General features: G+C 43.6%; 1 long non-coding RNA gene across 1 annotated transcript; it reads left to right on the top strand.

The window, feature by feature from the left end:
- The first annotated feature begins 6,562 nt into the window (after positions 1-6,562).
- On the top strand, positions 6,563-9,909 carry LOC114812044. The gene is made up of 3 exons (XR_003759718.2): positions 6,563-6,853; positions 7,631-7,785; positions 9,607-9,909. It is a non-coding gene; the product is annotated as an uncharacterized LOC114812044 (long non-coding RNA).
- The last annotated feature ends 3,061 nt before the right edge of the window (positions 9,910-12,970 follow it).

The raw sequence follows: 12,970 nt of genomic DNA, 5'->3' as shown, positions 1-12,970 counted from the left end.
TTCATTCATTCATTCGTATTTATTGAGTGCTGGTCATGTCAACCAGGGATGAAGTTCAGCAAGGCACCCAATTTACATAATTCTTCTTAAACAATGGGATTTTCAGGCCATTGAGAGTAAAGAATGGAAAATGACAATATTCATATTCATACAAAAGTCATGTTTTCCAAACCCTTTCCCAGCAACCATCTAATTTTGTCCTCACAGTGACTTAGGAAGCAGAGAAGGATTGGTATATCATCCCTCCCAATTACAAAGGAATTTGAGGAACAGAGAGGCTAAGTGATTAACCCAAGGCCACACAACAGAACTGGTATTTGAACTCCAGTTTCGTTCTGGGCCAGCCCCGAGGGGTTCTGTCTAGTGATTAGCTCCTCGTTTGCTTTATTTGGTGAGAGAATCAGGGCCCAGGCGATATTCCAATGAAACAGCCTCAGCAACAAATGCATCCTTCCTCTGCCTCTCCCAACCAATCTCCCGACATCCATTTCTCAACAAGGACCCTCCAGCAACTAGAATCAGTCACCCTTTGTAATGTGGGTCTCCCTGTGTGTTGGTTGGATGTCTCTCTCTTCTTCTGAGCTGGGAATTCCAGGAGTGGGACACACAGGAGACTCACGTTGCTGAACCAAAGGGAGCAGGCCACTCTCCCCTTGGCCAGCAGCTCACCCATTGGTTGCCCTCCAGATGTGCCACCTCTCTCAATCAGTCAATGAGCACTTTCTCTGCGCAGAGAACTGAACTAAGCACTTCAGAGAGTATGATGGAACAGAGTTGGTAGACACATACCCTGCCCACGATGAACGTACGGTCTTAACTATCATTTCAGTTCCGGAATCAAAGACTTGATTTGAGTTTGAAACACCACCAGTTCTTTCTCCCGGGATGATTTAATTTACAGTCCATCAATTGATAGATGAAGCATTAGCGTTGATCACCCAATGTGTGCAAAACTCTGTACTAAACACAATAAGAGACACAGAGAGTACAATAGAGATAGAAGACATGATCTCTATCCACAAGGAGTTTACAGTCTAAAGATATTAGAGTTTAGAGGGTGTGCTCTCTGAGCCTTCCTAGGATGGGAAAGCTCCGTACAAACAAACAGATCAGTTAAGTTGTCAAGTAGGAAAAAGACACCACTCACAAAACAATACCCAAATCCTGGGATGTTTCTCCAGAGCTGCGATAAATAATCTAGCCTACAAAAATCCGTTCGACAGATCATATAATGGTAGCATGTTAAGAACCGTGGAACTTTCTAAAATTAATTTTCTTCATTTTGGTTTATTAAAATTGCTCTCATCTATCTCCCCTGTTAAATATTTTATTTTTCCATATTAATAGCTGCAATTTCTGCCACTGCTTGTTTCTGTCATTAACACTGTACAAACTTAATATCATTAGGAGTTTTTCCCTTAATTATGTGACTAGAGAAGAAAAACATCAAAGTTTCCGTGAAATTGGAATAGTATATCTAAATTGCCTCATGTTTATTTTAACATTAACAGTAAATGAAGCTAATGGGCTTTTATATTATTAAAAGCAGCCATTTGTGTCCTGCCCGTTCTAATATATAACAAAGCTTTAAAAGATGTTAAATAATTAGTTATTTAATAGGGATGTGCAGAATAGATCAAATGAAAAGAAAACTTCATGCTAACAGAAGCCTTGGTTCACTGTGGCCCTTTGTAATTCCTTAAAACAGGATTTCTTCTAAACACGTTCCGTGTCCCACTGTTAATCTGATTGCTCTAATTTATAATGACTCCAGAGGGTTAGAACAGTGAAATCTATTGCCTGTGGTATGGCAAGGACTCACATGCCCGATAATAATGTTTGCAATTACTTAAAGGGGGGCGTGCATTTATTATTCAACACCTGCAAGGACCCACGGATATTTCAAACAGCTCCTCTTCAGGCTGTGTCTGGGGAGATGACAGAGGTTTTGGGGGCCCCCATAAGATTGCTTGATAGTGTCTGTGTCTATGCTTTTGGCCTCATCTGTCCTGTAACTTTTGGTTAAAAACTCCAGGGGCATCAACAACAACAAAATCACCTGGAAATATTTGTGTGGGTTTTCAGGGCAGCTGACTTTCTCAGGACACTGAGTAGGAGAGGACCGCAGAAGGAGTAGGTAACCTGGCAGTTTAAACGGGGAGATGATGATGATGAAGCATAGTAAGCGCTTAACAAATGCTATCATTATTATTATTTGTTAAGCGCTTACTGTGTGCCAGGTGTTATACTAAGTGCTGGGGTGGATACAAGCAAATTGGGCTGGACACAGTCCCTATCCCAGGTGGGGCTCACAGTCTTAATCCCCATTTTACAGATGAGGTAACTGAGGCACAGAGAAGTGACTTGCCCAAGGTCACACGGCAGGCAAGTGGTGGAGCAGGGCTTAGATCCCAGGTCCTTCTGACTCCTGGACCCATGACTCCCTCTTCATGAGCAGAGATCACTTCTATCAATTCTATCTTACCGTATTCTCCCAAGTGCTTAGTACAGTGCTGTGCATACAGTAAGTGCTCAATAATTACCATTGATGGATTGTGATCCAGGGCATCTTAAGGGGACAAGGAACATCTCTCATCTTCCCACTTCATTTCCTTTATCTATGCATTTGAGTTCTTCCCTAGCAAACAATTTAGATATTCACCCCACCCCGCCTCCCCACCTCTTTTTACTTGGTGGTTTCCCTTACCTATAATTTATTTTAATGTCTATCTCCCCCGCTGGATTGTAAGCTCCTTGAGGGCAAGGATGATTTCTAAGAATTCTACTGTCCCCTCCCAAATGCTTAGTACAGTGCTCTGCACAGATTAAGAACTGAAAAAATTCTACTGATGGATCCATTCGGGTGATGATCTCTCTTGACCTATGGGGAGGGTTCTGAATCTAGTTTTAGTGATCTTCCACAGAGGATTGCAGAGGGGTCAACTCTAATAATAATGATAATAATAATGGTAATAATAATAATAATAATAATAATTGTGGTATTTGTTAAGTGCTTACTATTTGCCAGGCACTATACTAAGTGCTGGGGTGAATACAAGCAAATCACGTTAGACACAGTCCCTGTCCCAAGTGGGGTTCACAGTCTCTAACCCCATTAAACAGATGAGGAAACTGAGGCACAGAGAAGTGAAGTTACTTGCCAAGGCCACCCAGCAGTCAAGTGGCAGAGCCAGGATTAGAATTTACAACCTTCTGACTCCCAGGCTTGGGCTTTATCTGCTATGCCATACTGCTTTACTAGGCCATGCTACTTCATAGTATTCTATCCCTTGTATTTTATTGCATTGTGCTTTCCCAAACACTTAGTACAGTGCTCTGCATTGAGTAAGTGCTCAATAAATACCATTGCTTGTTTGACTGGTATTCCACAATGCCTTCTGGGAAATCCACAGCCCTGAGGAAAAGGCAGACATAGGTTCTAAGCATGTAAGGAAAGGTGAAGTGGGATTATTTAGTGTTTTTTTTAACGGTATTATTTGTTAAGCACTATGTGCCAGCACTGTATTAATCACTGCGGTGGATACAAGTTGGACCCAGTCCCTGGCCCACATGGAGATCACAGTCTCAATCCCCATTTTACAGATGTGGTAACTGAGGTCCAGATAAATGAAATGACTTGCCCAAGGTCACAGGACAGACAGGTGGTAGAGCTGGGAATAGAACCCAGGTCCTTCTGACTCCCAGGCCCGGGTTCTATCCACTAAACCATGCTGCTTCTCCAGTGTGGAGAAGAGAAGGTTGAGGAAAGGAAGAGACTTAAATCATGGTCTTCAGACCCTTGAGATCATAGTGGCCAGAGGATGGTGAGCTGCTGACTTAGGATGTTGCTAAGTCCACTTTGGACTGTTTGTAGGAGGAAATTGTAGGGTTCACTTTGCAATATGCAGCACCCCTGAGAGCCTACTGTCTCTTATTTGTGGTATTTGTTAACCACTTACTATGTGTTAAGCACTATTCTAAGCACTGGGATAGATACAGGTTAAGTAGGTGGGACACAGTCTCTGTCTGCACAGGGTTCACAGTCTAAATAGAAGGTAGAAGAGTTATTTAATCCCCATTTTACAGTTTAGGAAACTGGGGCCCAGAGGAGTGAAGTGACTTGCCCACAGTCACACAGCAAACAATTGGCAGAGCCTGGGTTAGAACCCAGATCCTCTTACTCCTAGTTCCATAACCTTTTCCCCTAGGTAGTGCTACTCTCTTGATGTACCCACTGTCCCAGCGGGGACACTACTGGTAGGGATGAGAGAGTAAAATCAGCCCCGAGTCAATTCCTTTACACAGGGTCTCGGCTCCATTCATTCAGTCAATCGATGGTATTTATTGAGCGTTTACTATGTGCAGAGTACTGTTCTAAGAGCTTGGGAGGGGACAGTACAACAGAATTAGTATACATGTTCCCTGCCCATAACAAGCTAAAGCCAAAGTTTTCAGCGGACTGAGGTTATTCCATCATTTTATGACAGGAGACTCCGTTCATTCAATCGCATTCATTCAATTGTATTTATTGAGTGCTTATTGTGTGCAGAGCACTGAACTAAGTGCTTGGGAGAGTATACTATAGCATTATAACAACTCCTTACCATCACACTGGAATCGGAATCAATCAATCCATCGTATTTACTGAGCGCTTATTTTGTGCAGAAGAATTGGAAGTGAAGACAATCACTTGGAAGAGTACGGTATGGACTCAACTGCAGCCTAAATCAACCGAAGGGATGATAAACTGTTTCTTGTCCAAAGGGAAGGGGTGGGCAAACTGTGAGAGGGATTTTCTGGGCTAGTAATTATTAATTCATTAATTATGAATGAACTGCCTCCTGTACCTTGCTATGTGAAAGCAAGTGACAGAGGGGGGAACCAGATTAAAATAGTAAAGTGCCGGAGGGCGGCAAATATGTATCTTCTATTTTATTCTCCCAGTTGCTTAGAACAGTGCTTTGCACTTAATAGGTGCTCAGTAAATGACAATGTTTGATTGATAATGGAAACAAACGAAATGGTAGAAAGTTTCTCTTCCTTTCACATTCTCCCATTTACCAGTGAGGGCAGAGCTGGCAGTCGGATGGGGTTTTATTCTGGGTGACCATAGAGAAGCGGATTTATATTTCATTCATTCATTCATTCAATCAATCGTATTTATTGAGCAGTAACTGTGTGCAGAGTACTGTGCTAAGCGCTTGGGAGAGTCCAATAGAATAATAGACACATTCCCTGCCCACAATGAGCTACAGTATTTGATGTCTAAAGTTTCCCACGGAGAAACACTGTGGCCTAGTGGGGCTTGGGAGTCATGTACCTGAGTTCTAATCTCTGCTGCACCACTTGTCTTTTGCATGCCCCTGGGTAAGTCACTTAACTTGTCTGAGCCTCAGTTTCCTCCTCTGGAAAAATGAAGATAAGATATATCTGTTCTCCCTCTACTTTTGACTGTGAGCCCCATGTGCAACATGGATTGTGCTTATGTCGTGTCAACTCTGGCACTGATTAAACAGCTTGGCTAGTGGGAAAAGCAGAGGCCTGGGAGTCAGGAAACCTATATTCTAATCTCACCTCTGCCACTCACCTGCTGTATGATCTTGAGCAAGTGACTTCACCTCTCTGTGCCTTAGTTTTCTCATCTGTAAAATGGGGATAAGATGCCTGCTTGCCCGCCCTCTTAAAATGTGAACCTTGGGTGGGAAAGGTTTGGTGTGGTTATCTTTTATTACCTCCTTCTCTTAGCAGATAATATAACAATTATTATTAAATGACCAACTTTTGAAGATCTACTCCAACTTGAGTAAATGTTTGCATCTGTGTGGTAAACCAGTGCCTTCATTCCAAGATAACCCATAGCTATCTGGCCAACCTTGCTGCCTTATAATTTTGAGTCGTCTTTTAATGTATTTATTTTTAATGGTATTTATTAAGCACTTACTTTGTGTCAGGCACTGTATTAAGTGCTGGAGTAGATATAAGCTAATTGGGTTGAACACAGCCCCTGTCCACATGGGACTCAGGGTCTTAATGCCCATTTTACAGATGAGGTAACTGAGGCCCAGAGGAAGTGAAGTGACTTACCCAAGATCACACAGCAGACAAGTGGCAGAGCTGAGATTAGAACCCAAGTCCTTCTGATTCTCAGTTACATGCTCTATCCACTGGACCATGCTACTTCTTGCCTGGTAAATATTTTGCAATGTTTTTAAATACAATCAATGGAGCGTCAGTTCCTCTGTCCTAAAACTCGTTGCAAACTAAACCCTTGACAATGGATTCTCTGCTAAAATAGTGAACATTTTGCTGCTGCTCATGAAACATAGTCCTTACATGTAGGCCTGGAAAAGAAAGTAACCGGCCCTGAATTTTACACAGCAGGAATCTGTCATTTGAGGAACACTGGAGAGTTGAAAAATCATTGTGTGGTTGCTGTTACATGGCAGGAAAGCTCAGTCACACGAAGAGAATGTAAGTTAACACCAGCACCTACGTCTCAGTTATTCTTTCATCACCCACATGTGGATGGCTGAAGTTATAATGTGAGGAAAACAGCAAAAAAAGAAAAAAGTGAAGTACGTCAAATTAAAGGATGTAGGAGAAGCCGATGGAGATGGGGAGTAAAGCCCGGAATAAACACAGACCTGTAAATTATGCCCCGTTACCACTTTACTGTTTGGTTTTCATTTCAGGAGAAGTCTTTACTGGAAATGGAGAAGGAAATATGTCAGCATTGCCAAAGCATGTCAGCTCCTAGAAGAGGTTCATGGGAAATTCCTGCTAACCAGTAGCATGGAGGGATTAGCCATTTGGCCTCTAAAACAGCAACTTCATTTCATCAAGTTCCTTGTGGGTAGGGAATGAGTCCACCAACTCTGTTGTATTGTGCTCCCTCAAGTGCTTAGTACAGTGCTCTGCACACAGTAAACACTCACTAAATGCCATTGATTGACTAACTGATCCCTGGAGAGTGGAGGGGGTCATCCAGATAGTGGATATCTGGCAGTTCCCCAGAGATTGGAAAGTGGAGATAATTATCTGGAGAGGCACAGAACACTTGTAATAATAATAATAATACTTGTGGTATTTGTTAAGTGCTTACGATGCGCTCCGCACTGTATTAAGTGCTGGAGTAGATACAAGATAATCAGCTTTCCCCAGGGGGCACGCGGTCTAAGTAGAAAGGAGAACCAGGTATTGAATCTCCATTTTGCAGATGAGGGAACTGAGGCACAGAGAAGTTAAGTGACTTACCCAAAGTCTCACAGCAAGTATATGGCAAAGCTAGGATTAGTATCCAAGTCCTCTGACTCCCAGGTCCATGCTCTTTCCACTAGGCCATACTGTTTCCTTTATGACAAAGAATTTGGGCTGAACTGTTCCAAGTCGGCTCTCCATTTTCTCCAGGCTGTGGAACTCCGAGCCCACATGGGGGCTTCAGTGAGTTATCTTTCTAGATCCCATTTGGCAGTCTTATTTCTTTGGTTGTTTGGAAGAATATGCCCACTTGTCACACTTGCTAGATCTCACCCAAGGATGGGGCATTTACCCTGGGGGGCGGAGGGGAAGAGGAGAGGACACTAGCCTTTTTTTCCCTTCTGCTTGTGAATTCTATTTTTTTTTTTTTTAGTCTCTGAGGGAGAACAGGAATGTACACCTCTTACAACTTCATTGTGGCTCCCGGCTTTGCCAAGGAAGAAGGAATAATTCCTGGAAAGTGGTAGCTTTCCTGATGTTTAACTTGCTTAGGAAGGAACAGTGGGGTACTGGAGAAACTAATGTAAGGTAATGTAATCATTTACAGAAGATTTGTGGCAAATGAAGGTTTGGCCCTTCTCCAAGAGCACAGTCAGAGCTCATTAGGTTTAAGAAGATTGCAGTGAAAGCTTTCAATGGCCACTGTTTGTCTTTCATTTCATCTCGTGGCTGACCTCCGACCCCACTGAGGCCTTCTAAAGAGAGTTCTCTTTTCACTGGCCGGATTTCAACTGTGGTAAATGTAATTTCTAAATGACAACATTGTAAATTCCCTCCACGCTGGACCTTTTGCTTCAATAATGAACCTCGGCTTTTAAAAACTCAAGTACTTGAGTGAATAACAAAATATCTTTTTTTTTTTTCAACCCAACTGGAGTACTGTAGCGTCCAGGCTTGTGAGCCGGGGTAACTTGGTAACTTCACCACAGGAATTAGAAACCCGGACTGCAGACTGAAATAAAACAGCAGCGTTTCCTGGTTTCTGTCCCATATTAAAATTATTTATGAAAACAGCCTTGAGAGGAAAGAGATGGTGGGATAGGGTTGGAGGGTTAGGGGGTACCTGTCCTTTACTTTTTCAGCTGAATAAAAAGTGGGGAACCATGTTCATTCTGGGGTGGAACTGGGAGATGGGAAAGGGGACCTAAGTTCATTTTGGGCAGGGAATACCTCCACCGATTCTGTTGTTTGATATTCTCTCAAGTGCTTAGTCCAGTGCTCTGCACATAGTAAATAGTATCATTGACTGATTGATTGCTTGATTGACCTATCAGGATACTGGACCCCCACCACCCAGATATTTCATGCCATCTTCCTGGAAGTGGCAGGCATGGGAACATGGCCTCTTGGGATTTGTTTCTATATTTACTTGAGGATTTTATTCAATCAATCAGTAGTATTCATTGAGTGCTTATTTTTTTATTCGTTAAGCTCTTACTATATGCTGGGCACTGTTCTAAGCACTGGGGTAGATAAAAGCCATTCAATTTGTCCCACAAGCAGCTCACGGTCTTAATCCCCATTATATAGGAGAGGGAACTGTACCCCAGTGAAGTGACTTGCCCAAGGACAAACATGCAGATAAGTGGCGGAGCCAGAATTAGAACCCAGAGGCCCTTCTGCTTCCCAGGATGCTTTCTCTATGTGGAGAGCTTGTTCTAAGTTCTGGGGAGAGTACAACAGAGTTAGTAGACACAAACATCACCCTCAAGCAGCTTACCATCTAGCAGTGAGTTTACAGTCTAGCTTACAGTTTTCCCCATGGAAGAGTCATGCAGGGAAAATATCCAAGAAATCACTTTTATCTTAGAAAGCAACCACTGGGCGATATGCTTCCTCTCACTCCTCATCACCTCTAGAAGTTGGGAATGCAGGTTGGTACCCAATCCCAGGTGACCTCCACCCCTACCAGAGGAAGTCACTGCCTTCAAGTTGCAGAGTCACCAAGCAAGAACAAAGAAGGCAGCCAGAACCCTTACTGGATAAATAGATGGATGGATGGAAAAACAGGCAGATCCCAAGCTTACTTACAGAATCAGTGCCACCTAAAGGATAGCGCACAGGCCTGGTAGTCAGAAGGGCCTGGGTTCTAATTCCACCTCTGCTATTCCTCTGCAGTGTGACCTTGGGCAAATCATTTCACTTCTCTGTGCCTCAGTTACCTCAACTGTAAATGGAGATTAAGACTGTGAGTCTAATGTGGAACATGGATTGTGTCCCACTTGATTAGCTTGTGTCTACCTCAGCGCTTAGTACAGTGCCTGGGACATAGTAAGTGGTTAACAAATATCATAAAATAAAAACGTTCCCTGATTCTCCTTTCTGTTCCCTTCTGGCTGCTTTCCACAGGACCCTCGGGGAGAAACGAGTGTGTTTGCTGCATTTTGAGTTCTCTTTCCCTTGCGAATGGAAAGGACCGGCGTGGAGACGAGGCACTGGAAATGGGGGTGGGGAAATTTATTGGGGCTGAATTGGATGTTGGCAGACTGAGGAGTTCTGAAAACTCAGTGAGGCCTGATGCCCCCTCTTCACAGTCCTCGAACTTCCTTAGTGCAGGGAAACATTGGACATTACCTATAAAACAGGGATAGGACTAAAAATGTTCTTACTCTAGACTGTAAGCTCACTGTGGATGGGGAATATGTAGTATTATACTCTTCCAAGTGCTCAGTTCTCTGCACAGCATAAATGTTCAATAAATATCATTGATTAATTATGCTGTCTTCTATCTGATAGTCCAGACAAGGTAGCTTAGACTGAAAGCCCACGAGGGACAGGTACTATGTCCAACCTGATTGATTTCTATCTACCCCAGTGCTTAGACCAGTGCTTTCATTCATTCAGTTGTATTTATTGAGTGCTTACTGTGTGCAGAGCACTGTACTAATTGCTTGGGAGAATACAATAGAACAATAAACAGACATATTCCCTGCCCACAACCAGCTTACAGTCTAGAGGTGCTTGACACAGAGTAAGTTCTTATTCAATTACTGAGGTCTTGGAGGCTAAGGAGACAGAGAGCACACAAAATTGAAAGCCACAGCTAACTCCCAGTTCATTTTTCAGAATTTTGACCTGCAACCCCAGCAATGCATTGAATAAGTTGAGTTTCATTGCCTTGACTTTGTTCACATTTGAGGGCTGTGGCCCTTAGCCCAGGGTTCGGCCCAGGCAGCAAGCCAGGGCCATGCAGAAGGGAATGAGAGAGGAGGAAAGGAGAACTTAATCAGGGAAGGCATTTGGAGGAGATGTGCCTTCAATAAGACTTTGAAGCTGGAGAGAGTAATCGTTTGTTGGCTACAAAAAGGGGGAGGGGTCCAGGCCAGAGGCAGGAAGTGGCCAAGAGGTTGGCAGCCAGTTAGTTGAGATAGAGGTACCTAGGGCTTAAGGTTATGATGACATCCACCCCATTGTAACCCCCACTTTCCATTGGTGGTGGATTTTCCCATATACGTGCCCGAAGCAGAAATCTCTCCTAAGATGTCTAACTGCCTCCCAACTTTGGCTCTGTCAAGAATAAGCCAGGAGAAGTATGGCACACTTCTGCCTGCCTTTGAGCAGTAGGAGCTGCCTCAATTTCCCTTCTTCCACAAGGGGACAGTGACCTTTGTCCAACTCTGCCCCCATCACCAGGGAGGAAAATGAGGGCCATGTGATCAGGGCTTTTTGGGTCTCGAAAGAAATGAGTTTTGCATAACCGAGGCATTGGACTACATTTCCTCTCTGTTGAGGGATCTCCTCTCCGCTGTGGGTAGGCGTCTTTCCTCCCCAATCCCAGTCAGAAAACTTTCTCCACCCCTCTCCTCCCCTCCCCCCTTGGTTCAGCATATTCCCTGGCTGCACCAGCTGCTCATGATGCTCCGTTTTCTCCTCACTGACTAACGAGGATAATTGGTTTCAGGCACTATAACCACCCCTTTCCGTCTGTGTAGACAATTACTGTGCTTACTCTCTGGCTTCCCTGGGCCTCTCATCCCTGGTTCCCTCCCACCAACCTCTGCAGGAACATCTGCCTCTGGCAACCCATTTACTCCTTCCTCTTGGGTGTCCCATTCTCTAGGAGGTGGGCACTGTCGCTCATCCCTAAACCAAACTCCAGGGAGCAAGGAAAGTTACTAGACTGGTCGGACCAGTGGTGTTCCGAGAGCTGTAATTCAGCAAGGCTTTCCCAAGTGTGGGGATGGGTGGCCCCCTCACAGTCCTAAGAGGGAAACCAGACACAGTTAACCTGGGGAACCTTGGAAAATTTCTCTCAGGCACCCTCCTCCATAGAAGGAGAAGAGAAGAGAGGTGGGCAGGGAAGGGGAGGGATGGAGAAGGACAAGGAGAGAGCACAGGGGTGACTCCTGACATATTCCAAAATCTTCTCAGCCCTTGAGACCAGTATGGAAGATCACAGACCTCAAGAAACATTGCGACTTGGAGGAAAGAACACAGACCTGGGAATCTGGAGACGTGGGTTCTAACCCTACTGTTTGCCTGCAAATCACTTCTCAGTGCCTCTGTTTCCTCAACGGAAAAATGGAGATTAAATACCTGTCTTCCCTCCCTTATCCTTACTTGTGAGCCTCCAGCAGTACAGGGGCTGGGTCTGATCTGACTGTGTATTTACCCCAGGACTTAGCACATAGTAAGTACTTAACAAATATCACAATTAGGGATATTACCCTAGGATAGCAATTCCCTTAGTTTGTCATGCTGGGGAGGAAAGAGTTTGGAAGGTGGTGACACTGTTTGGCTTTGCTCTGAATCCAGAATGGCTGTCTGAATCTGAGTTTCCAGCTTCTGAGGGGAAAGGATTGATTAAGGAAGTTCAAAAAATGACATATCTTCTCATCGGAGAAGGGAGGGATGACCCAGGAGGAAGAGAGAGCTACAGAGTGTGGGGTGCGGGAACCGTAGGAGAAGAATTTAACTCTCTGGGCCTCAGTTACCTCATCTGTAAAATGGAGATCGAGACTGTGAGCACTATGTGGAACAGGCACTGTGTCCACCCTGATTAGCTTGTATCTACCCCGGAGCCAAGTTCAGTGCCTGGTGCATAGGAAGCATTTAATAAATACCATAATAAAGAAAAAGAAAGCTCAAAAAGCATCAAAAGCCACCCAATGCCACGTCAGGGATTGATTTTTCCAGCATCTATCATCCAGTCCTTAAGACATATTAAAATGGATTTAAAAAGACATTTTGCATTTTCTCTCTTTACACCCCACGTTATTACCACACATCGGCTTTTGTTTTAATTAAAATAGGTTTTGAAATCCTCCATGAAGCTTCAGTGGGATTGTTAAAGGCAGCAATCTTCTTATCTGCAGCGCCTCCAAAATATACTGTAATAGTTATTTTGCAACAAAGCACAAGTCTTATTAATTTAGTTCAATCAAATCAGAGCTATTTTAATTTACGAAGCAGTAAAATTGGTGAGTACCGCTTTAGATCAAAGAACTAAAACAGTCTGAACACAAGTGGAATGTTTATTTTGTACAATGGTCCATAACTGAATTTATGTGATTTAAAAGCTTTTTGAAGCATGGGCTAGCGTATTACATGCATATAGAATTGTGTGTCTGCTATGCCCCATTAAGCTCCACAGAGACCCAAAATCATTTGGTATTCAACTCCCACCTAAAATATTTTCTTTTTCATACAAATATTTTTCTGCTTTAAATGGCTTCCCTATGTTAATTTTTTTTCAGACTTGTGATGCAAGATT

Source organism: Ornithorhynchus anatinus, chromosome 5, assembly GCF_004115215.2.
Source record: "Ornithorhynchus anatinus isolate Pmale09 chromosome 5, mOrnAna1.pri.v4, whole genome shotgun sequence".
NCBI classification, from domain to species: domain Eukaryota; kingdom Metazoa; phylum Chordata; class Mammalia; order Monotremata; family Ornithorhynchidae; genus Ornithorhynchus; species Ornithorhynchus anatinus.
This window is presented reverse-complemented; position numbering and strand designations above follow the sequence as displayed.